We start from the raw sequence: 25,803 nt of genomic DNA on the forward strand, positions 1-25,803 counted from the left end.
CAGTCAGAATGGCAAAAATGGACAGGGAAAAAAACAACAAATGTTGGAGAGGTTGTGGAGAAAGGGGAACCCTCTTTCACTGTTGGTGGGAATGTAAGTTGGTGCAGCCACTTTGGAAAACAGTGTGGAGGTTCCTCAAAAAGTTAAAAATAGAACTACCCTATGACCCAGCAATTGCACTCCTGGGTATTTACACCAAAGACACAGATGTAGTGAAAAGAAGGGCCATATGCACCCAAATGTTCATAGCAGCAATGTCCGCAATAGCCAAACTGTGGAAAGAGCCGAGATGCCCTTCAACAGATGAATGGATAAAGAAGATGTGGTCCATATATACAATGGAATATTACTCAGCCATCAGAAAAGATGAATACCCAACTTTTACATCAACATGGATGGGACTGGAGGAGATTATGCTAAGTGAAATAAGTCAAGCAGAGAAAGTCAATTATCATATGGTTTCACTTATTTGTGGAACAGAAGGAATAGCATGGAGGACATTAGGAGAAGGAAGGGAAAAATGAAGGGGGGGGAATCGGAGGGAGAGATGAACCATGAGAGACTATGGACTCTGAGAAACAAACAGGGTTTTAGAGGGGAGGGGGGAGCGGGGTTGGTTAGCCCGGTGATGGGTATTAAGGAGGGCACGTACTGCATGGAGCACTGGGTGTTATATAAAAACAATGGATCGTGGATCACCACATCAAAAACTAATGATTTATTGTATGGTGACTAACATAACATAATTTAAAAAACAAAACAAAACAAAAAAAGAATAGTGATTAGCTAGCAATCTCTCTCTCTGTCATTTCCTTCGTCCTCATTAATGAACAAGTGCACTCCTGTCTCTAATGTTAAGAGAAACTCCCTATTTCATCCACCTCAGCCACTTCCCCATTTCTCTGCTCTTTCTCACATCCGAACTTCTCAAAGGAATTGTCTATACACCCACTGGATCCACCTCCCTTTCACTCCTTAACCCGTGGTAATCCAATTCTACTCTTATCTCCCTGTCATTCTACTGAAATTGCCCTGATCAAGACCTCCAGCTTCTTCTTCCCTCCCTCCCTCTCAAGGCATTCTTCTCTCTTGGCTCCTGTGACTCCCATGTTCTTGGTTTGCCTTCTATTCTATCTCTGCCTCTTTGGAATCCCTTTTGCAAGACCCTTTTCTTCTATCCCACCTCTCAATGTCTAGGAGTAATGCTTGATTCATTCTCTCTCCCTCATCTTTCTCAATTCCACTTCTATAGCTACTCCCAAAATATATCCCCAACCCATCCTCTTCTCAGATCTACACTGCCACCTCCCTAATCCAAGCCACCATCATCTCTCTTGTGGATTGTTGAATGGCCCTATATTTCCAATACTTCAGAGGTATCTTCTTCAAACGTATCATATCACATCCTCCCTTGAAACCCATCTGTGGCTTCCTGCTGAACACAGAACAAAACCCAAAATCCTTATTACCAAACCTCCAGAGCTCTACAAGATCCATCTCTGCCCACCTCTCCAATTCCATCAAATGTCCCTCTCTTGATCTCTCTCCAAGTACCTTGAAATTCCCACTGGCTTTCAATAAATGAATGGATTTGAATGAATGAATATAATGAATGAATGAATGAAATGCCAAAACTTATAAGAACATAAACCTTGATAAAGTAAACCTTTTCAGATAAAAGGTTTCTAGAAGAATTAAAGGCTTTACAGGGAAAAATACATATAAAAATAAGAGTATAGTCTTAGAACTAATGAAAAGTATCTGTTTAAAATTTTCCCAAAGCTACCTGGGTGACACGTATACTTGAAAATTGCTACTAAACTCCTTGTTTGAAAAAGCGTTTACATTGCCCTACACAAGGAGAGAATCTTACCTATTTCAAGTTAATTGGTTCATACACCATAAATACACACACACACACGTACACACATACCCCTGGAAACACTGTTAATATTCCTAGGAAGGAAAAGTAAGAGGGACCTGTGCCCATAAAGAGAAAGCTCTTTCTCATTATAATTTAGATGATAGTCACATACTACATCTTCTGGGTGTAGACATGGTGATTAGGTGGTCTAAGATCTTATTTCAGGCCACCACAAATTACTATGACTTTAAGCATCCCAGTGTCTCTACCTAACTTTGTCTGCCCTCCTTTAAGGGGTGCTATCATTATAAGCCATATAATTTCCAAGTTGTCACATGATGTTATTTTGGAGAGAGGTGTCACATACATAAATACAAATCAATATAGAAAACTCTGGTACTGAGCAGTGAGAGAGACTTGCATGTCCTAGGAGTGTCTCAATCAACAGCCTTAATAGGGTAAACTAGAGTCACAGTAAGAGTTCTAAGGGTTATCTGCTTGAGTTATATATAACTACATGCTGGGTCAAATGTTTAAGAAAAAGGTTAAACAGTTACCATATGACCTAGCAATTCCACTCCTATGTTTCTACCCACAAGAACCAAAAAAATATCTCCACACAAAGATTTGTATGCAAATGTACACAGCAGCGTTATTCGTAACAGCCAAAAAGCGGATAAACCCACACATCCATCAGATGATGTATGGATAAATAAAATGTGATATATTCATATAATGGAATATTATTCAATCACAAAAAGGCATGAAAAACCAATACATGCTACAACCTGGATGAAACTGGGAAACAATATGCCAAGTGCAAGAAGCCAGATCACAAAGGACCACATACTATATTATTTCTATTTATATGAAATATCCAGAATTGGCAAATCTATAGAGATAGAAAGTAGACTGGTGGTTGCCTAAGGCTGGAGGTGATGTGGGGTTAAGGGGAGATTAGGAAGTGATGGCTAAGGGATATAGGGTTTCTTTTGGGGGTGATGAAAATATTCTATAATTGACAATGGTGATGGTTGTACAACTCTGTAAATACACTAAAAGCCACTGAATTGTAGATTTTAAATGGATGAATTATATATGAATTACATCTCGACAAAGTTAAAAGCAATAATCATAAACTACTTTCCCTAAATCATTTCTTCTTCCCAGTTTTAAAGGAAGCTTTAGCATGCTAAATTAAATCAATAGATGGATACTGCTTTGTTAAACGCCACCATAAATATTTAGATTTTTTTGACGACATGAAAATCAATCAACAAAAGTTGACTAAACAGTTGATGTTTATAACCTGGTGGATTACATTCCTAAAACTTTTATTCATGTGTTGATTTGTAATGACCTTCCTTGGTCAGCTCCCAGGATGGACATTTAATTTTAGCAGGGGTTCACCATTTTAAGGTGAGGCATTTTCTGTGCTTTTGGGGGTTTCCCTAGCTATTTCCAGAAGAGAGACTTGTTAGAGGAATTCCATGGCCTCTCCCCACTGGGTATCCATTTCTTTTTAAATATTTACTATTTAAAATTTTTTAAATATTTTTTAAATATTTAGATTTATTCCCTACTTGAATAAAATGTCACGTTGATTAAAAATTTTGTTCTTACAATGGAGGTGTTCAGTCACCATAGCAAATAGCCTTGATCTTGTACTTGTCACCCACTCAGCTGTAGCTAAGCTTTCTGGTATGGTCTGAACTTGACCTTGAGACAATGACAGCGCAAGTGTGTTAGTTTAGTGTCATGCCAGAGCTGTGACCAACAATAGCCATAATTGTGTCCAAACAGTCTCAATATTCAACAATGTCAAACGAGACTCTCAAGGGTGCATTGTGCTGGTAGAACTGAATTTGATAACATTGGCTGCTCTTTCTAGCAAGTGTTCTAGATTAGTCTTTATTTTAAGGTTTTGTTTTTTTAAGTTCCTCTGTAAGGGTATTTTATATTTCAATCTTGTAGTCTCTGCTTTCAAAGTAGATAATCATTTTAATCGCCTAGTTGCTTCCATTTTGGCTAAGGAAAGTGATTTGTTTCCAAACTTTTCAAAGAACGTGGTGCTTTTCCTAGACCCAGAGTGACTTTCTTAAAGAATGCCCAAGAACATATTACCATTATTATTTAATTTAAAAAAATATTCCTCAGCCATTGCAAACAAGTGTTTTACTTGGTGGTGATAGATTTTAATAACTCTGAGTTAAATTCTTGCTACACAATAGCACATTGATTCATGTAGTGCACAAGATAGACAAGTCACACTAAATATCCTAAATATTCCAAGAGAAGACGCTTAGGCCAATGATAAGGTTTATATTTACAAAACACAAATGTAACAATTCCTGCAGAATCCGAGGTACTGTTCTCATCAGGAAAAATGATAACAAGCAGTATAAAATAACACTTGTATTGAATTGCTGCCCTAATTTTCCTTTTGTAATAATGCCCGTGATGCTAACACCAGGAAGTATGTCACTGGCTTTTATTTTGTTTGTGGTTTAAGTATCCCATACAATAGCAAGCTGGGAATGCACTTTATTGGGGAAGAAGAGTAATCTAGTTCTTTCCGCAAAACTCAAACCAAGATGAATTCAAAGTTCCCCAGAATAACTGCCCTGTAGATTATAAACAAGCCCTGGAATTCCAGGCATGAATCACTCACCTTTTTGAGTAAGCAATCAGGAACTCTAAAGCTTTGGAGAATGGGGGCTGCTGGAGGCTTGGGAGCAGAAGGGTCTATGCAACTTTGGATTGGTGCAGGGGACAGGTAGTGAAACCTTTAATTAGAGAAAAAGTGTCAATACAACAGTGAGTGACCAAAGTCAGACACAAATTCTATTAAAAGAAGCAGGTGGCTGCATTGCCACCTCTAATTGTTGACAAACAAAATAAGTGATGCACCAAGCTGATGTCTCTAGGAGCAGTGGGCTGGAAACTGCCACTCAGCAATGCTCTTAACCTACAAGACAACTGCAGACCTAGGACAAGGGTCAAGGGCTTCTGGGCCTTTGAAACTGCCCTGAGAGTACTGCACTCGACTCCTTTGAGCACCAAAACTAACCCATCTCTTTCTTTCTCTCCATTTCTTTCCTTCTTTCTTTCTTTCTTTCTTTCTTTCTTTCTTTCTTTCTTTCTTTCTTTCTTTCTTTCTTTCTTCTTTCTTTCCTTCTTTCTTTCTTTCTTTCTTTCTTTCTTTCTTTCTTTCTTTCTTTCTTTCTTTCCTTCCTTCCTTCCTTCCTTCCTTCCTTCCTTCCTCCTTCCTTCCTTCCTTCCTTCCTTCCTTCCTTCCTTCCTTCCTTCCTTCCTTCCTTTCTTTCTTTCTAGAGTGCACGTTGCAGGGGAGGGGTAGGTGGAGGGGGAGAGGCAGAGAGAGAGGGAAGAGAGAATCGCAAGTAGGCTCCATGCACCCAGTGCAAGCCCAATGCAGCTTGATCTCACAACCCTGAAACCATGACCGGAGCCAAAATCAAGAGTTGGATGCTTAACCAACTGAGCCACTGAGGCACCCCTCACTTTCTTTTTAAGAAAATTAGTAACATTTAACTTTCCTGAATATAAAAATAACTTACATTACGCCTTATAGAAAAAAACAAAACAAAACAAGAAAGTATAAAGAAAAAAATCAAATTACTTATAATTTTTCTGCTCTGAAATAATCATACAATATGAAAAAGAATAACACTAAAATTAACATTTTAGTATTTTTCCTTAAAATAATTTTCTATACAGGTATGGTCATAAAAAATTAGAACCATGATAAATATCCAGTTTTGTATGCTGCTTTTTCACTCAACATTATATTGTGAGCATTTCCTCACATCCTTCAATATCCTTAGAAATGTGATTTTTAATGGCTGTATAATATTCTATTGTATGGATATACCATGATGGACCTAACTATATCTCTACCTTAGACACTTAGATTGTTTGTAGCTTTCTCATTATCATAATAGTTCTGTGATGAACATTCTTCCTAACTTAATTTTAACAACCTACAGGGGAAACTTTGTGTTCAGTGTGGACAAAATTACTCACATGGTAAGAAAAGACACACCACTGCATTATTAGGAAGAAGTTTCAAAAGAGTGTGTCCATCAAAGGTTTAGACATGTGTGCTCTCAGAGGGAGCAGCTCCACTGAATAAGTACACAATCATCCTTCATTTGCTCACCATTTCAGGACTTGACTCCAACTGGTCTGGAACGATGCTGGTTACAACACAGATCAGACAACAATCAGCTCCCCCTTATCACATCACTATGTCTCACCTATTTACAGCAGCATAGAAACTTCATGATAAGGAAGCATCAAATCGCATTTGTTCGATGCTCAATGACCGTGACAAAATGATGAAGGAAGGAAAGGAATCTGTTCCCCACGGCCCTTTGTTTTTTATTGTAGCAAAACATACATAACATAAAATTTCCCATTTTAACCATTTTTAAGTATATAATCCAGTGGCATTAAGTGCACACTGTTGGGCAGCCATCACCGTCATCCATCTCCAGAACTTTTTCATCTTGCAAAATTGAAACTCTGTCCCCATTAAACAACTCCCATTCCCCTCTCCCCTCAGCCCCTGGTGACCACCATCCTACTTCTGTCTCTGCAAATGGGACTATTCTAGGTACCTCATATAAATGAAATCATACAACATTTGTCCTTCCGTGTCTGGTTTCTTTCAGTAGGCACATTTTCAGGGTTCATCCATGGTGTAGCATGGATCAGAATTTCATTCCTTTTTAAGGCTGAATAATATCCCATTGTATAGATAGACCACCTTTGATTATCCATACCACAAATATTGATGAACATTTGGTTATTTACCTGTTGACTATTGTGAAAAATGCAATTATTCACACACTTGAACATTCATGTGCAAGTAGCCATTGGAGATTTTGCTTTCAATTCTTACGCATCTACACCTAGGAGTGGAATTGCTGGGTCATAGGGTAAGTCTATGTTTAATTTTTTAAGGAATTGCCACAGCACTGTACCATTTTACATTCCCACCAACAACATAGGAGGGTTCCCCTTTCTGCACATCTTCATCAATTCTTGTTATTTTCCTTCTTCTTCTTCTTTTTTTTTTTTTTTAATAATAGCCACCCTAAAGGGTATGAAGTGGTATCTCATTGTGGTTTGGATTTGTGTTCCCCTCATGACTAATGACATAGAGCATCTTTTCATAGGGTCATTGGTTAGTTGTGTATCTTCTTCAAAGAAAGGTCTATTAAAGTCCTTTGCCCATTTTTGAAATGCATTCCTAAAGGAGTCTGCTTTTGATGGGACAGACAGACACTCAGCATCAGAGGGCTTTCCACCCACAGCATTTGGTAGTAGGAACAGATATTGATTCCCCAAAAGCACAATTAAGAAGGGGGTTATTATGAGGCAAAGAGAGCCTCTCCTGGGATCCTAGTACAGGAAGTTTAGCGGGCCTCCAGGGACCTGGAAAGGCGGCAGACTGCTACCCTGTCCATGTCCCTCTCTCTGGGGTGGGTGTCGTCCTGTCTCTGCCTCTCCTTGCACGTCTGCCCTCCCTGTGTGAGGCACATAACCTCTGCTTCCCACCCTCAAGCTAAGCAGCTGGCTTCCCAGGACACATGCCCAAGCCTCATCTTCACATGACCTTAGGGCTCCAGGGGCCCCAGTAAACTCTAGCTTCTCTGTCCCCATTCAGCATTTCTCCTCTGAGGTCAGGAGCCCCTGTGACCCAATCAGCTGGGGCCAAAGGGCCAATCACATAAGGCAAACATTGCCAAATTGGCCCCTGCCTTCGATGAGGGCTGTGGGTGGAGAGTAACTTCAAAGAAGGGCATACCGGGGCACCTGGGTGGCTCAGTCGGTTAAGTGACTGCCTTCGGCTCAGGTCATGATCCCAGGGTCCTGGGATCGAGTCCCACATCAGGCTCCCTGCTCTGCAGGGAGCCTGCTTCTCCCTCTCCCACTCCCCTTGCTTATGTTCCCTCTCTCGCTGTGTCCCTCCATCAAATAAATAAATAAAATCTTTAAAAAAAAAAAAAAAGACAAAGAAGGGCATACCGGAGGGTAGCCATGATGGCTATGCTCAGCAACTGGAGGAAAATTTCAAAGCTTTTCAACAATCTAATATTATATTATTTATTATGGCCATTTCTCAAACACCCAAGAGTATTCTACACTTGATATTATTTACCTTCAGCTTGACGTCTTTGTCTTTCAGGGCAGTGCAGCTGAAATGCCCAAAAGGCACCATTCAAGGTGGATATGACAGAGGTGTGTCCAATGCTAAGGACAGTTCATAAGCTTGTGACTGCACTTCAGTTCCCAAGGCTGAGAAGTGATCTAAACATGGCAAAATGGCTTGGTACAGAATATTTCTATATGAATGTGCTGTCGGCTGGTCTCCCTGGCGTTCAGTGTAAGCTATATTCTCTCCCCATCTTTTCATTTGGTTCAAAAAGAAAAATGGCAACCATTAGTTTGAGAGTAATCAGCACAGGTAGAAGGGGAACAGCACAGCATTTAAGAGCAGTCCCCTAGAGTCAGCCTTGGGGGGGCCCAGATACCCCTGGAAGACATGAGATTTTAATTATTATTTACAGGACACTGCTGACCCATAGTGCAGCTAGTAAGAGATGACGTCTTGTAATTAGGACCAGAACCTATTGCAGGTGAATGCCTCTGTTTGAAATGTAAGCCCCGGGTGAGTCATGAATGCGCTCACTGTTTGCCCCAGCCCCTCCATCTTTGGCTGTTCACGTTAATCTCAGAAAGGAGAGAACAGTCCTGTCTTTCCTTGTTGTCAGGGGATGACAGATCCAGCCAAAACCCCTTTCCCATTAGATGGTGCCTCAGGAGAGAAACCTGGTGAAGGATAAAATGGGGGCTGCAGACAATCAAACAGTGAGAGAACTTCAAGACGACACCTAATGGCAGGTGCACTCGGAGGATGTGTTTCCCCCAGGATGGAGGGAATGAGGTGGGAACGCACATTGTATTGTTGATTACCACGCCTTTTTAAAAAATATTAACAGGGCGCCTGGGTGGCTCAGTTGGTTAAGTGACTGCCTTCGGCTCAGGTCATGATCCTGGAGTCCCGGGATCGAGTCCCGCATCGGGCTCCCTGCTGAGCAGGGGGTCTGCTTCTCCCTCTGCCCTCTTCCCTCTCGTGCTCTCTGTCTCTCATTCTCTCTCTCTCAAATAAATAAATAAAATCTTTAAAAAAAATAAAATAAAATAAGATAAAAAATATTAACAGACTTCATCTTTTAGAGCAGTTTCGGTTTAAAAGAAAATTGAGTAGACAGTACAGTACTACCCTCTCCTCATACACGGTGTCCCCCATTAGTAACATCCTGCATTAGTGTGACACACGTGTTACAACTGAAGAGCCCATATTAATACAGTATCTTTAAAAGATGTCCATAGTTCACCTTCATTTTTCTAGTGTGTTGTCTATGTTACAGGTTTTACCAAATGCAAAATGTCATGTATCCACTATTATCATACAGAACAGTTTCACTGCCCTAAAAAATCCCCTGCACTCCACCTAGTCACCCCACCCCCTCCTTGAACCACTGGTGACCACTGAGCTTTTTATTGTCTCGATAGTTTTGCCACCATGCCTTTTTTAATGAAAACTTCTGGAACAGCAGGGAACATCCATCAACGTGGGATTAGAAGAGCAATGGCCTGGGTTTACTGAGCCCATCCTTACTTTGTGCCAGGCAATCTGCCGACATTAGCACACCTAATTCTCAAGATAACATAGCAGCTGTTCTTATCTCTTTCTAAAGATAAGGAATTAAGGCTTAGAGAACTGGCCAGGAGGGGCATGGACATGGGCCCAGAACACAGACTATAGAGACTGCACTTAACCTCTGCACTACTCACCCTGATTTCGGACTATTCTAAAATAAACAGCATGACCATCTTTTTCCTCTGGCACCAAATGAAATGATAGGGAGATGTTATGATTTGCTATTATTATTATAGATCTGTTCCACTGGCCTTAAAATCTACAAGCTTATTCAGAATATAACATGTACACAGGGAAAATAACCACACTTTTCTTTGTCTTAAAATGAAGTTACTTAGGGGTGCTTTGGGTGGCTCAGTCAGTTAAGCATCTGCCTTCAGCTCAGATCATGATCTCAGGGTCCTGGGATCAAGCCCTGCATCTGGCTCCCTGCTCAGGAGGAAATCTGCTTCTCCCTCTCCCTCTGCCCTGCCCCCCACCCCCATTTGTGCTCTCTCTCTTTCTCTCTCTCTCAAATAAATAAATCAAATCTAAAAAAAAAAAAAAAAGAAGTTACTTAGCAAAAATAGCCAAAATGGGACCATATCAAACTCAAAAACTTTTGTGCATCAAAAGATACAAACAGGGGGTATAGCTCAGTGGTAGAGCATTTGACTGCAAAAGATACAAAGAGGAGAGTGAAAAAGCAGGCTGCAGAATGGGGAGTGAACCCCATCCCTATTCATCAATCCAGCTTTTCCCAGTTCCTGGTCTTAGTTTGAAAATTGCTGGAAAATCAAGGGTTCTCCGCATTGTGCTGTTTCTGAGAGGCAGAACTGGCCCAGCTTGCTAAAGCTGTTTCCTTCATTTTTAACTTTACAATCCCAACCTTTCCCAATTGTGGGCTGTTGTGAGGTGCTGTGACCATTTCACCTCTTTCCCAAAGATCAAGAGTCAGGTGAACAACCGTGGCTGGAAGGGCTGTGTGGCCAAACACGGGGAGGGACAGAAGTCACCGAGGTCACGGTAATGGGCGGTACCAGCCTGAGCCCCATGTTTTTGAAGCACGAGATCCTGTCTAGGGTGGAAAAAATTATGAAGCTAGAGGAAAATGTTGAAAATGGGAATCCACCAACGCGGCAGGCTTTACTCAAGATTTTTTAGGCTAAACGCTGTAGGAAAGAGCAGCGGATGGGGGCACCATATTGCAGGGAGCACCGTGGAACTCGGTCCAATGCGAGGAAACTCACAAGCTCCAAAATCACGTAAACGCAACGGGGGAAAATGTGAAATAATTTGTTGTGGTTGAGAGCAGTTAAACTTGTCACACACACTAATGAGTTCAGGATACCCAAGAAACAGACCTCCAGCCAAATCTGGCAGCAGCCAGAGGCCAGAAGCAACAGCGCTTCTCCCAGGAGCAGAATTCAGGACTAACAAGGGCTCAGGGACTTTTCCAAAAGAGTTGTCTTGGATGAGCCAGGGAGGGGGTCGCTCCGGTCAGCCACGACGGCGGGAAGAGTAAGCAGGAGGCTTTGATGCCTGGACAGAATCAGCCATCAAGTGTGGTCAGGCTCCCACATTCATGGCATTCCTCTCTGCCTTCTCCCCCCACCCCCACCCCCACCGCCTTCCTGAGCCAGATGCCCATCACCTCCCATCTGCTGCCAGAGGCAGCTTCCATCTGCCACATGACTCCCCTGCTCACAAACCTCCAGGGACTCCCCACTTCCTCCAGATAAGCCTCCAACCCCTCAGCTGCTCCCCCACGGGTCTCTCAGACCAACTTCCCACAGCTGCCAGGTCATTCTCACTGTTTCCAGGTCGCATTGTACAATTCCATGAGCATCTCAGGGCATAACAGTTTCTCCGTGACCGTTGGCTGGATGGGTACCACCAACCTCACATGCTATAGAGTCATCAGACTCGGGTTGGAATTTCAACTCCACCACTTAATAGCTTTGTGATCTCTGGTCAGTTAACTAACCTCTCTGAGTCCCACTTTCAATTTTGGAAAATGGGGGCAAGGGTGTCTTCCTCATAAGCTCATTTCAAGAATTAAGTGAGACAAAGTATGTCAAATGCTTAGTCAGTAATTACTTCTCAATAAATGTCTTTTAAAAAAATCCCTCTCCTGCTTATCTGAAAGCCACCTCTGTCCGAGCATTTGTCACCCTCAAGAATTAGGGACAGAGAGAAGTACCACCAAATAAAGGATCTGGGTGGCACTGACGAAAGGAGCTGTTTTGTTATAGTGTCCGGCTTTAGTTATTTCATAAGAAAGACAGCAGAGAGAAAACAGGCTAGAGAAGGAATTTTTAAAGGACTGGACGAAGAGGAAAGAAAAACAAACCAAAGATAATTATTGATTCCAAAAGAATTGGAGACACAGCCCAAGTGTTTGGTCTTCCAGGGAGATCATAAAACCTGCTAGGTTCTTACGTGCTTCAGCTACTCCAAGAGAAGTATTATCAAATCCAAGGGCAGTAAATTTTGAATAACTGAGGGCACATTTGCTTTATGAGGTTGGGCTTGTTCTATTCGCCGGGAAGCAAGGAAAATTCCTCTCGCTGTCATCCCTTCTGCCACCCACCTCTGCCAAACCACAGGGGCCTGGCTTCCTCGTTACACAGGACTTGCCCGGAGGACTGTCTTCCAAGCCCTGGTGGAAATTAGATGAACAAGGGTCAGAGCGGTATCTGTGTTGCTAAGAAGGTCCTCACACCCTCTGTCTACCACCACCCACCCCCAGCTCAGCCCCCATACGGTTCTCCCATGCCCCAGTCCTCCTGGATGGAAAGCATTGTCCTCTCCCTCTTTATCCCAAAGTGTTAACATTTTGTGAAACTTTTTTTTAAGTTGCAAGATGCAACCCATGAGTGTTGGCAAAATCCGTTCAGTGGATTGCAATCAATTTTTTTTTTAATGAAACAGAAAACATAGTGCACAACACGCAGTATTGTTAAGTACCATTTGACAAAACTTTTGTCTCAGTTATTTATATATGGTAAGATGTATTTCTTACTGTGGGTCTCAGTCGAAAATGTTCAAAAAACTGAGTTGGGTACCTATCCAAAACTGGTTATAATCTTCATGTTTGACTCCTTTTTCCTATCTACTACTGCACCTACCTTAACACAAGGAAAGGTCCATGGAATACTTATGCATGGGTGAATGAGGAAGGGTGGGGTAGCTAGAGCCAGTACTTGAAGAGTAAGGAAACAGATATAGTAAGAGAAAAAAAAGTAAGAGTGTCTTTGGGCAAATTTCTCTTGCTTTTGGGAAGAGTTGACTCATCTCAAGTCTCTAAGATCTGGTTCATGTGGCATAACCGAAGTCTTAATCGGACAAACTATCCACTTAGTAATGTCCCCCTTCCAGATGTGCTTTATATCGTGTGGACCTAATATAAGTCTATTTTAGAACGGGGCAGTGACATGAACAATTCAAAATCAAGAGTGGATCAAATTGCCATTTCATCATGAGTGTCATGTTTTGCTTAAAGTTTTCAGTGACAGAGTGCATATTATAGCAAAAACTGGAAAAGATCTCAATGGTCATTGGCTGATGACGAGATTAACAAAATGATCTATCCATACAGAGGAACACTCCTCAGAAATAAAAAGGAGCGAATTACTGATTCATGAAACAACATGAATGAACCTTAAAAACATGATGCTAAGTGAAAGAAGCCAGACACAAAAGACAACATATTGTATGATTCCATTTATGTAAAATTCCTAGACAAAAAGAAGATCAGTGGTTGTCTGGGTCTGTGGGTGGGAGCAGGGATTGACAGAAAATGGGCCTGAGGGAACTTTGGGGGTGTTCTATAACTGGATTATATTGATGGTTGCACAACCGTATGAACTTACTAAAACATGCTGAACTGTGCACTTACAACAGGTGGGGTTTATGCCATGTAAATTATACCTTGATGGAGCTGTTGGGAAAATCACAGGTGCTTTGAACGCCTCCCTAGCTGGACAGTACAGAGAAAAGTCCCCTTATACTTCCCAAGTGTTGCTTTATTTCTTGGAAAAGGATCTGGATTTCTCTTTAAGTCAGACGGTTATATAACCTGGCCACTTCCAACCCTTTTCCATGACTATGGACAGAACATCAATGTCCATCTGCCTGCTGGTCAGCTTCGTGGGCCTGGGAGACCATACAATACCAACTGGTATGCAGAAACTTGTTGATCACTCGGCAACAGGGATGCCAGGGAGGAAATAATTCCCTTGAAGGCCCTTCTATACTGTTGTGCTCTTCTGCAGACAGGATGAAGGGTCCTTTCTATGCTGCCCAAATCAGCAGCAATTGTCAAAACACCAGACCAGTATAATAAATTTGTGGGCTTTTGCTTCCCCGAATAACTCACTGGACATTGAAAGTACTGAGCAGTAAAATATTTTCAACTTTGTAACCTAAAATCATACATCTATTCAAAGCTAATGATCAAGACAGACAGTATTTTTTGTTTTTAAAGATTTTATTTATTTATTTGACAGAGACCGCGAGAGCAGGAACACAAGCAGGCGGAGTGGGAGAGGGAGAAGCAGGCTTCCCGCTGAGCAGGGAGCCCGATGTGGGACTCTATCCCAGGACTCTGGGATCATGACCTGAGCCGAAGGCAGCTGCTTAACAACTGAGCCACCCAGGCGTCCAAGACAGACAGTATTTTGAGGAAAAAAAATTGCTATTTTCCTTTGTACTGTTCACATAATGAAGGAATGTATCTTAGACATCTGCCACATTGTCCTGCTCCTCTTCCAAGTCCTACCCTGAAACTGGGCTAAGTGTGTGATAAGTCCTGCATAAATACTTGTTGATTTGATTGATTCTTTGTCTGCTTCAGTGACAATGGCCAGATTAGAATTGATGGGACAATTTCTGCAAAGCTGGAATGGAACGCCATGTACACCGTTGTCTCAGTAAATTGATTGATGATGATGTGTTTTCTAATGATCCCTTTCCAATCTCAAACTTCCAGAACCTCTCAAATCCAAACCAGGAAAATAAATTTTTTTTTAAGCTTCACAATATTTTAACTCCCATCAGTTCATGCCAAAATTGCAGACCGAATCCAAATAGGTGAAAGTTATTATAACTTAGAGTTATATGACAATCAATTTCAGTTTTGCTGATGTTTAAAACAGACAAGTGCAGAATTCAATTTTTTGTTTGTTTAAAAAACAAAAACAATGGCACCAGAGTTTCTATGCAGTTTGAAATTCTAATTCAAAATAGCCAAAGTATACATGGCTAAATCCTTGGCAAAAGGCACAGAAGACAAACTAAAATGAACAATAAATCGCAACTTGATAGTGAACGGGGGATAACATTTATGCTATTTTTTAACTTTTCTGAGTATTTCTTTCAAAAACCCATTCCTGGCTGCCCTGGACAGCCATCTTAGATAAAGGGAGAGTAACACAGATGGCCCCCATCCAGCCTGCTCAGCGGCTGAACGTGAAAATGATCCCTGGGCTCCCTCCACCAGGATCGTCAGTGACCAAGCATGCAGCAAAGGGCCCTCCCTCACTTGAAGTGAAGACAGCCTGTTAGGGAGAACTTTCTCCATTAAAGGCTTCAAGCCACGGAAACATTCTCTCTGGAGATGAGGAATGTGGGCTAGAACGAGAGGCAAGAGCCACCTACTCACCAGAGTTATTCTGCCCGAAATGATGAAACTCAGGCTCAAAGTCCCTTGCTCTCAAAATAAATAATTCAGAGAGAGCTGGAAACAGCATCTCTTTCCACACACCTGTTGTTTATTTCTGTCGTCTTTATTTGGTATTTACTAAAAGTCTGCTATGTGGCCAGCCCATGTGTAATTCACTGAGTTTTGAGTATGTCTCCCTTTTGACTGTGTCCAACTCTCAGTGCTTTGAAAGGTCCGTGAGGGGTAGAATTGAGTCTTTCCATCTTTGTTGCCTTGGCCTCCAGCCCAGGGCCTGGCAGAAAGTATGCATTCAATTAATGTTGGTTGAATGGATGGATGGGTGGATAGACAGATGGAGGGGATGGTGGGTAGGTGGGTGGATAGATGGATGGGTGATGGATGAATGGATGGATGGATGAAGAGAGAGACGAGTCAATAAGTCTCCCCCACTTTTGAGGTCCTACATGTCAAGGTGCCCTGGTATACAAGTGTTATATCAATGCATGGCATTATCATTAAGTTCCAGACATCCATCTGTTTTGATGATACGCACGGTGGGAATACGCAGAGAAAAGGTCCCATGCTTCACTGATGCCACATGTAGAAAGCTCTTTGCCAAGTGCACTATTTATCACCTGAAAACTACTCTTCCTGATATCTTATTCCATTTATATATTCGGCTCAGAGTGTAAGATTCTATTTTTTGAATTAAAATGTGATAAGAGACATTTCAGTTCCCAGAGTCTCTTCTCTGTCTGTAGGTCAGAAGTTATTGGCTAGAGTCCCAGCATCTCCCTTGAGCTATTGCTCCTGCTGACCAAACCTCCATAGCCTTCAAACCAAATGATGTCATATTCATTACGACGCATTTTTCTCTAACAGTTGGCTTGCATCTATGTATGCGCAGATATCTTTGATTTCCCAGTGCTATTGGCAAACAGGTGAGCAAGTTTTAATTCCACATGGCGAGTGCCTCACAGAGGGGTTTTGGTGATAATACTAATGAAAAATGTGTTGGCATTTGTCGGACTACTGGTAACTACATGGTTTTGTGGTATATTATAAAATGTGATATATAATCACTGACAGAACAATGTCTCAAAGGGACACTGTACTTCTCTAATGGAAAAAAATTATGGTAATAATTACTATTCATTAAGTACCCACCAAACGCCAGGCATTAGGCAGGGCTCATACACACATGAGCTTATTCATTTCAGATTAGAGTCCTAGGAAGTAAGCAATGCTATTTCCATTCTGCTGATGACGTAATTAAATCTCAGAAAAACGAACTGAACTGCTCAAGGATCTGTAACTAGTAAGAGGTGAGGTACGGCCTAAACCTGAGTCCAGCCTGTGTGTTTTCTACTCTGCCACTTGGGTAAGACACTTCTAAGGAGACCATATTTCTCTTGTTCATTTCTTTTGCTTATTACACAGGATATCGTGGTACTGCTCATGTCTAAAAACCATGCCAGAGTTATTATGGTTTTGAGTTTAAACACACACACACACACACACAAGATCAGATGTGAAGATTTACTTCAACCTCAGTACAGTGTAACCTCAAAAAAAAAAAGAAAACAACCCTTAATCTTTCAAGTGTCGATTTCCACAAGATGCATATTCATGCAGGCTCTGAAATGACGAGGTAGAATGAGTTTAGTTGATCACTTCCAGAGCAGTAGGTCTTGGCCCCAATCACAAGGCTGGAGGGACAGTGAGATAGGACATCACAGCCCTTGACAATTCTTTGCTCATATTTGAGTGCCTTTAATGTGAATTCGGGGCACATTTACAACAGCTCTGGGTTTTTTGTTGTTCTTTTTTTTTTAATGGAGTTTTTAACACAGAGGCAAATAGGAGGTGACCGCCAGCTGGCTGAAACCTACAGTTGATCTGAAAGGTCAAAAAGCCTCCTATGTTCAACAGATGCCATCCCTCCCCCATTCCTTCACAGCCCGTGCAATGGTGACCCCAGTGTGTTGTGGTGATGCCAAGGTGCCAAGATGGCTCTAGGGCTCATCGGAGGTCAGCCTTCCCCGTGTTCCTCATTGGCCCAATAGGCACAGAGCTTGTGGTTTACCATCTCCGTGAGCACTCAAGGCCAAGGCAGACTGCCCAAGACTGAGAACAAAAGAACAGCCAGCTGCCCAATGCTGCAAGACTCTCAAGTCAGCGCCCACCTCCCCAGGTAGCACGCATGTGCCTCCCCACAGAAAACCTACAAAGACTTCCCCATGCACCTTCCTCCTCTCTCCCTTCACATCAGTACCCCCTCAGCCCCACCTTTTCTGCAGTCATGCAGACAGATTAATCCTAAAACGCAGCAGTAATTTCTTCCTTGACGAATCGCCCCTTCTCCACCCCACCCTATAACCTGGCTCGGAGGTAATTTCCTAATTCTCTCTGACAAGACAGCTTGCTCTTGATGGGGATTAAAGATTATTTTTAACCTGAACCGCACACCAGGAAATGATGCAATCATTTCTTTGGGCTGGCTGAATGGTTCCTCTTTTTTAGTCTTTGAATTAACATGATCCTGAACTCTCTGTCATTTCTGGCCTTTGTGAGTACTTTCGAAATCACAGAATAAAGTCCGCCACTTCCAATGTAAAAGGTTTGCGAGTAGTTGATTGTTTCCTAAATGACTGGCATTCTTGTCAGACATAGACCCCAGTGGTAAAAATCAGAATGATTTCAAGTCATCATACATACTCGTGAAGATCTCTCGCCTCGGAAAAGATCCCCTGCACCCTCCCGATCCCTTTCACAGAGCCTGCTGCAATCTGGAAGGAAGGTGATGTTAATTCTGCCACCCGGGGCTATTCTGGTAGCATTAAGTTGTCTGCAATCCCTCCCATCTCTTGTCTAGACCTTCTCCATAGAAGGTAGACATTTCTCAATCTACCACCATTTTTAAACTATTTGTGCACTTAAGTCCATATGTTTATATCAGGGTTTCTCAAGCTCAGTACTACTGAAATGTTGGGCCAGGTCGTTCTTTGTGGTGGAGCTCTGAATGTATTACAGGATGATTAGCAGCATCCCTGGCCTCTACCTACTAGATGCTGATAGCAAACCATACCCCCACCCCCACCCCAAGTTACAACAACCAAAAATATCTCCAGACATTGCCAAATGTCCTCCAGGGACACAAAACTGCCCCCCGGTTGAGAAACACTGGCCTTTATGTTGTTTTAAATTACAAGTTCCTTTTGGACCGGAACTAACCCAATTTGTACAGACTTCACAACAGGAAGATGTGGAGAGAAGAAGACTATTTAATGATGATCACAATCACTAAAAATGCAACGAGGATTTTTGGCTCACGTTTAAAGAAAATTTAAACAGATGATCAAGTAAACAATAGAGAGAATTTGTCTTATTCAGCCTCCCACTCTAATCGATAGGATTAAAACAGCCATACTTAGCTCTCTTTTATTAACTGCCCAGAGGAATTAAAAATTTGTAAGAAAGTGCTCATCCCCTCATAATTAGACTGCTCCCCACAAAATAAGGTAGGAGGCAGGTGGAGTGAAACCACGCACAGCAGTGTGCGTGATGGTGAGCCCCAGAGTGAAGAGTCCACGGAGGGATAAACATTCCTTTGCAATGACTGTTCCACGAGGCAGGGGCTGAGGGCAGCACGGCATCCCCTCCTGAGCTCTGGCCCTCGTAAAGTACTTCATATCTTTCATGGGTGGAAAAGCAAAAGATAGACATAAACTCATAGATCATTATAACTGTGGCTGTTTTTCTTCCATTCAAGTGGCATTAAACTGCTGGGTTTGGAAAAGACAAGCTTCTAAATGGTCTCTTTCTGGCCCTCTCCCCAGGCAAAAGAACAAAACCTTTTATCAGTTAATCTGATGAATTACACAGGTTATTTTTATTCTATTTATAAGAGACAAGGCATGTAGGTCCGGCTTGTTCTTACATGCGTTGGTTAACAATTCAGTTAAACAAATATTTATTGAAATCATGGGCAGGGCAGCTGGATAGTCACCGGTCACTGCAGTCAAAATACCCAGTGAGTGAAAAGTGGAGATCTGCCCCGAGTTCACATTTTGAGTTCTCTAACAGTTGGTCATATATTTGTATTATACCCCCATACATACTTGACTTTGTAAGGGCCAATACTGTGAGTTCCCAGAGAGCCTTAAAAAGGATGGATTTAAAAAGGATGAATGCAGTGGATTCAAAGGTCTGAGCACCCACAGATGATGGGTAATCCAGAAATGGTTTATGGACACATGGTGGGTAATTCAAAACAATATTAATGGTGAGATTTTTTTTTCCTGATTATAAAATTAATGCATGTTTCTGTTTTTTAAAAAAATACGGAACTCAAAGAAAAGCCCAAGGGGAAAATGGTCTCCCATAAGCCGTGGAAGGTCAGGGCAAAATCCCAGGACCCAGCATACATGGGAAGGCAGAACCTGAGGAGCCACCAAGGATTATGAGGTGGGGGCCTGAATACCAGAGCTAATTAGGAGGGCAATGGGGAGCCATTGATGATTGAATGTCCTGGGCATCCTCATGTCAGAGTCAAGGTGCCTACGAGGTCGTAGTGGTTCTGCTCAATTTTCAGATATGGAGCTAGAGGATTTAAGGTATGCAGTGACTTGTCCAAGGCCATGTAGCCAGTAGATGGGAGAGGTAGGCACTCCCAACCTGCATGTCCCACATCAAGTGGGAACTGAGTGGGGCAAGACAAGGACTATGATTTAGAACATCATGTGTCCAGCTGTGGCAGAAATACCTTTGGCCCAGTAGAATGTATCAAAAGATTCCACAGGCACAGGAAAATGGTCTTACTTACTTTGCAGATAGAAGATCAACGGACAGCCCAAGGACACCTACACAGAGCAGGTGGCTCAGCAGTGCCCTTTGGTGGAGGGCATCTTCCCTGGCTGTCAGGTACCCAGCATGACACACCACTGCCAAAGTACCACCTGAATGAGATCAGGGGATTTGGTGCTTTGAGCAGCTCCCCTTTGCACTCTTCATGGGGAGTCCATGCCATTAACCCATCGCAATTGTTCTGGACTATCTGGCTAAGAGCCAGCCTGCTCACCAGGTATGATGGCTGGAACCCCCAACACATTCCTGAGACACTCCAGGATATACTCCCAGGTTTACCATGCCCCTGGGCAGGAGTCATGCCAAGAGAGAACAATGTCAAAGGGAGATCCATGGATGTGAACAGGGTTAATAGTGCCCGGTGCTACAGAGAGGGAAGAGTACACTGAGCAACTGGGTTTGACTTTTATGGAGATCTTTGAGGAAGCACTTTTGGGTGGTAGTGGCGGGAAAAGCTGAGTTGTTTAGGGTTACAGAGGGAAAGAATATGACTAAATAAATACATTCGGTATGATCTACTCCTTCTGGAAGTATGTAGATGAGGAGGAGGAGGAGGGAAATGAGGTGATAGCGGGATCAGGAAGATTTGTTCAGAGCCAGGTGAGATGTGAACCCTTCTCCTTCAACAGCATCCAACAAATGCTTTCTCTGTGACTTGCAGATGCCAGGCAGTGTCCAAGAGTCTGAAGAGTCAGCCATGAATACTGACAAAATTCCCGTCCCCAAGCAGCTGATATTTGAGGAAAGGGGTTGGAAGGGGGAGCGGGGGAGGGAACAAACACCCAACAATGAAAATAAACACATAAATATAAATGAGGTAATTTCAGATAATGATGTGAAATGTCAATGACAGATCAATGAAAAAAAACCAGATCGGTATAATAAGATCAAGATTGGTGGAGTCTGGGGGAGGGGTGCTGAGACAAGGCCTCCCTAAGGAGGTAGTGCTTGAGTGGAAGCTTCAGTAGTGATGAGGACCTGCTGTGCGGTTTCTGACAGAGGGGCAGCAAGTTCAGAGTCCCTGTGGCGGGTCCCAGTTCAAGGGACAGAGGGGCCAGTGTGGTAAAACACAGAGAGCAAGGGAGAAGGAAGGGAAGGGGAGGCGGCAAACAGGTTGCCATATGCCTGCACGGAGCAAGTCTGGGTTGAATTCTAAATGCAGTGGGAAACCACTGGGGAGCTTGAAGCAGGAAACTAAGTGATCTTTTTTTTTTTTTTTAAGATCATATATATCTTTTTAAAAGCCACTCTCGGCCACAGAGCAGAGAATAAACTCTAGGGGTAGGAGTGGAAGTTGCTGGCTTGGATCAAGGGAGCAGCAGGGAAGAGGTGACAAGATGGCAAACAGAGTGCACAGCACTTGCCGATGGACTGGATATGGGGAGAGCTGGAAAGGGGGAAAGTGAGGGTGAGCCCTAGGGCCTCCATCAGAGAGAGTCCCTACGTCAAAAGCAGTGCCATTTCCTGAGCCGGGAAGACCAGAGAAGAGTCTGGAGGGAGCAGAGAGTAACGGCGTCAGTGCTGGACAAGTCAGCTGTGAGACGTCGTATGCCAGGGGAGATTTGAGGTAGACAGTTGGGAGGAATCAGGCCAGAGCTATAGATTTTGGAGTCATCAGTCTATGGATGTTAAAAAAAAAAAAAAAGCAAATAGTTGGATTAAACCCAGAATTACCATATGATCCAGCAATTCTGCTCCTAAGTCTAGACCCCAAAAATTGAAAATAAAACTTGCACAAATATTCATAGCAACACTATTGAAAACAGCCAAATGGTAGAAACAACACAAGTGGCCATCAACAGATGAATGGATAAATGAAATGCAGAATAGCCACACAGTGGAATACTACTCAGCCATGGAAAGGAAGGAAGCCCTAACACAGGCTACAAAGTAGGTGAACCTTGAAAACTTTGTGCTAGGAAAACAGTTCCATTTATATAGAACATCCAGAATAAGTAAATCCAGAAACAGAAAGCAGATTAGTGACTGCCAGCGGCTGAGAAAGGAGGGAATGGGGAGGGACTGCTAAATAGGTACAGAGTTTTCCTTTGGGGTGATGGGGGATGTTCTGGGACCAGATGGAGGTGGCAGTTTCACAATAATGTGAATGTGCTAAGTGCCACTAAATGGTACACTTTAAAATGGTGAAATTTATATAAACGGGTATTTTACCAGCCCCCCCCCCAAAAAAAAAGAACAACCAGGCAATGGGATTGGATGAGGTGACCTAAGGAGAGGGTGGAGATAGAGAAGAGAGCTCTGGAATGAGCCCCGAGCATTGAGAAGCCAGGCAGAAGAGGAACTGCCAGCAAAGAAGGTTCAGAGGTACAAACTGGGACACAGGAGGAAAACTGGAGAAGTTGCTATCCTAGAACCTGAAAGGGAAATGTGTTTCCGGGACAGTCAGGTGGCCCTCTGTGTCAAAGACGGATGCTGCCACATCCACCTGCTCTGGGCTTGAACCATTATGCACTCTGATCAGCACTGCGTCAGAGAGCTCCTGTCCCCACAATGTTGACAACACAGCATCTTATCAAAATGTTTGCCCATCTCCAACATGAGAAATGGATCCCAGGGTAGTTTTCACCTGGGATCCCCTTATTGGGAGTGAGGCTGAGCATCTCTGCAGAAATTCAGGGGCCACCTGTCTTTCTTTTATCGAGGGCTATCCAATCCTGATCTTCGCCCATTTTCCATTGAGCTGCTAGTCTTCTCATTCTTGATTTCTAGAAGCTCTTTGAACATCAAGGAGCTGGTCCTTTATACCATCCCCTCTCTTGAAGCTCTCTTCTCTTTGCTTCCTCAACAGAATTCTCTTCTAGGTCTTCTCTTATCTCCAGGGTCTCACCTCAGCATCTGGGATGTTTTTCTCTGGGTATGTGGGTTACTCGTCCCCATTGTGCCTTTGAATGTTAGCCCCATCTTTGGCAGCCTCACTTTCACCACATGCATTTCTAAGGCATCCCTCCCCTTCCCTCACTGCCTCCACCATGATTCTGATTACAACCGTGTGCCAAAAATTCCCCAAACTATGTGTAACAGGATGTTAACAGAGGACTCTTCTGACACTCAGTGTGGGCTGAGACCCTATAGCTGAGAACAAGGTTTGTTAGACACTCATGCATTCTAAAGAGAAGGGCTAGACCATCCATGCAGACCCTGCAGGGGGGTGACCCAACACCCTGCACAGGGGCCTAGCCCGTCATGAGGGTCTTAACCAGAGGCTTGAGTGTTGCTCCTAGGCTCTTTGCAGAGGAGTGGCTCTTTCCCACTGCCCTAAAACCAAGGAGGAGGCATTAGGAGACTCTTCTGGAGATCCTGGCCTATGTCTTATGGAATTGAGGGGATACAGGATTAGCTGACTCATTCTAGAAAAGCTCTAAGCAGGAAAGGCTGACTTGCTGCCTGGGCCCCAGGCGAGGAGAGGGGTCCTGGGGAGTGAATTCCACTCTCGCCAATGCTGTTCCCAGTGGTGGCACCCCCAGTTAATGGTCATTTTTCTCCCCGTTTGTCACAGAAATTGGAACAAAATTTTGAAAGTGTTGAAAGGGCATGATTGTTGACTGTCCAGGAAGTTGAGAGGCAGAACTGACACGGGAACAGTGGAAGAGAGGAAATGCCAAACAGGCAGAATTTTGGTAACTCATGGGGAACCAGCCCTGTGCATTCATGGAAAACATCCTTACAAATAAAGTTTTTACAAAAGCTAAACACAAGAAAAAATTCACATGATATTACGCATAGGATTCACTTAAGATTTTCTTACATCAATTGAATTTGGATCTTAGTTTCAAAAAAATGAAGCTGTTTCAAAACAGGAAAAAAATAAAACGAGGCCTTGTTTTAGAGTAGTCAAGAGCTCTAGCCTTGAAGTCCCACAGACCTGGGCTGGAAGTCCCGCTCTGCCATTTACTAGTTGTGGAACTTTGGGCAAATCACTCAACTTTTCTGAGCCTCGGTTCCCTCCCTTACGAAGCAAACATAACACCAGACAAGGCCATTACAAGAAGTAAATGAGATATCACAAATGACACCTCAGAATAGTGTCTGGTGTTTAATCACTAGCTCTGACCAATCCCTAGTGACATCCATCACTCCTCATCAGGGAAATGCAAACCAGAACCACAAGGAGATATCCCCTCACACCTGCAAGGTTGGCTCTGATAAAAAAGACAAGCAATGACAAATGTGGACAAGGACACAGAGAAAAGGGAAGCCTGGCGCACTGTTGGTGGGAATGGAAATTGGCGAAGCCGTTATGGAAAAAAGCATGGAGGTTCCTCACAACATTAAAAATAGAACTACCCTATGATCCAGCAATCCCACTTGTGGGTACATACCCGAAAGAACTGAAATCAGGATCTCAAAGAGATACCTGCACTCTTGTGTTCACTGCAACATTTCTCACAATAGCCAAGATGTAGAAACAACTTAAATGTCCTTTGACAGATGGAGAGAGAAAGAAAATGTGGTATATAGCTACAACGGAATATTACTCAGCCATGAAAAAGAAGGAAAGCCTGCCATTTGCAACAATACAGATAAATCTGGAAGGCATTATGCTCAGTGAAATAAGCTAGACAGAGAAATACAAATACTCTGGCGTCTAAAACAAAACAAAACGACAACAAAATTTCTTAGGAACAGGGAATGGGAGCGTTGTCACCACAAAATAGGAAAGACTTACCTACGCTAAGGTGATAGATGCACTATTTTGATCTTGGTGATCATTCCACAACCTATATGTATATCAAATCATTACATCGTATGCTTTGAATATATGCGCCACGTATTTGTCAATTATTCCTCAATGGAGTTGGAAGGAAGGAAGGGAGGGAGGGAGGGAAACTCCCTGAGGGTAAACTTATTGAAGACAGGGTCCAAGTCTTTCATCCAGACTTACTATCCCACATCCCATGGCAAGTGGATTTTTAAAGCTGTATATTACCATTAATACTGTGACAATAACGATACTTCAGTCAACAAAAATATAAAGATTCTTTGGCACTCAGAAGTGTTGGCAGACGTTTTACATGGCCACAGATGATGTTTTCAATAAAGATAAAGAGAAACAGGAACAAGAAAGAGAATGTGACATAGATCTGTTTCTGTTACATTGCTTTGGAAAGAATGCATATGCCCTATGATTCTATTCTCAGTTTTTAATTTTGGTTGTTTGGTTTGGTGCTTTCTGACAGATGCTGCTAACTTTGTGAAGTTTCCAAAGAAAGTTCTCTGTAATGGGTTCTGAAGGAAACTGAGAGGAAAATAAACCAAACTGAAGTATGAAAACACAACTTGGGAGTTCAGAAAGACTATTTGTTCATCATAAATTAAGTTAAAAATATAGTTGCACAAACAGATGACTAAATAATACTCAGATGCACAGATTTGAGCTTTTCTTTAAGTGCCATCTTATATAAGATGGTTCTACTGAACTAACCCAGTCATTAAAAACACTTAGATGTGACATTTTTAAAAATACTGTTTCGTATACATCTAAATTCATGCTGTTTACATAGCACGCACGTAACAGATTTATCTGTAAGGAGGAGTTGGCCTCACTGCAACACAGAATGCCATACTATGTTAGAGAGATCCTCGGATTTTTATACTTAGGCATCCGGTTCCATATTCAGCTCCTGTAGCAGAGGCATCCAGGACAGCTGTGAGCCA

The 25,803-nt window shown here is 42.6% G+C and overlaps 1 long non-coding RNA gene across 3 annotated transcripts in view; it reads right to left on the reverse strand.

The window, feature by feature from the left end:
• LOC129045912 (uncharacterized) overlaps positions 1-25,803 on the reverse strand; it is a 144,239-nt gene that overhangs the window by 108,747 nt on the left and 9,689 nt on the right. Inside the window, exon 4 of one of the 3 annotated variants that reach the window (XR_008506398.2) lies at positions 4,306-4,650. The exons of 1 other annotated variant lie outside the window; for it this stretch is intronic. This is a non-coding gene — a long non-coding RNA (uncharacterized LOC129045912). Of the gene's footprint in view, positions 1-4,305; positions 4,651-14,695; positions 18,956-25,803 lie in introns of those variants that run through there. One more of the 3 variants, XR_008506397.2, reaches the window with a different exon arrangement.

Source organism: Mirounga angustirostris, unplaced genomic scaffold (genome assembly GCF_029215605.1).
Source record: "Mirounga angustirostris isolate CCGP_5_RB_7025 unplaced genomic scaffold, mMirAng1.0.hap1 SCAF_6, whole genome shotgun sequence".
Lineage (NCBI taxonomy): Eukaryota > Metazoa > Chordata > Mammalia > Carnivora > Phocidae > Mirounga > Mirounga angustirostris.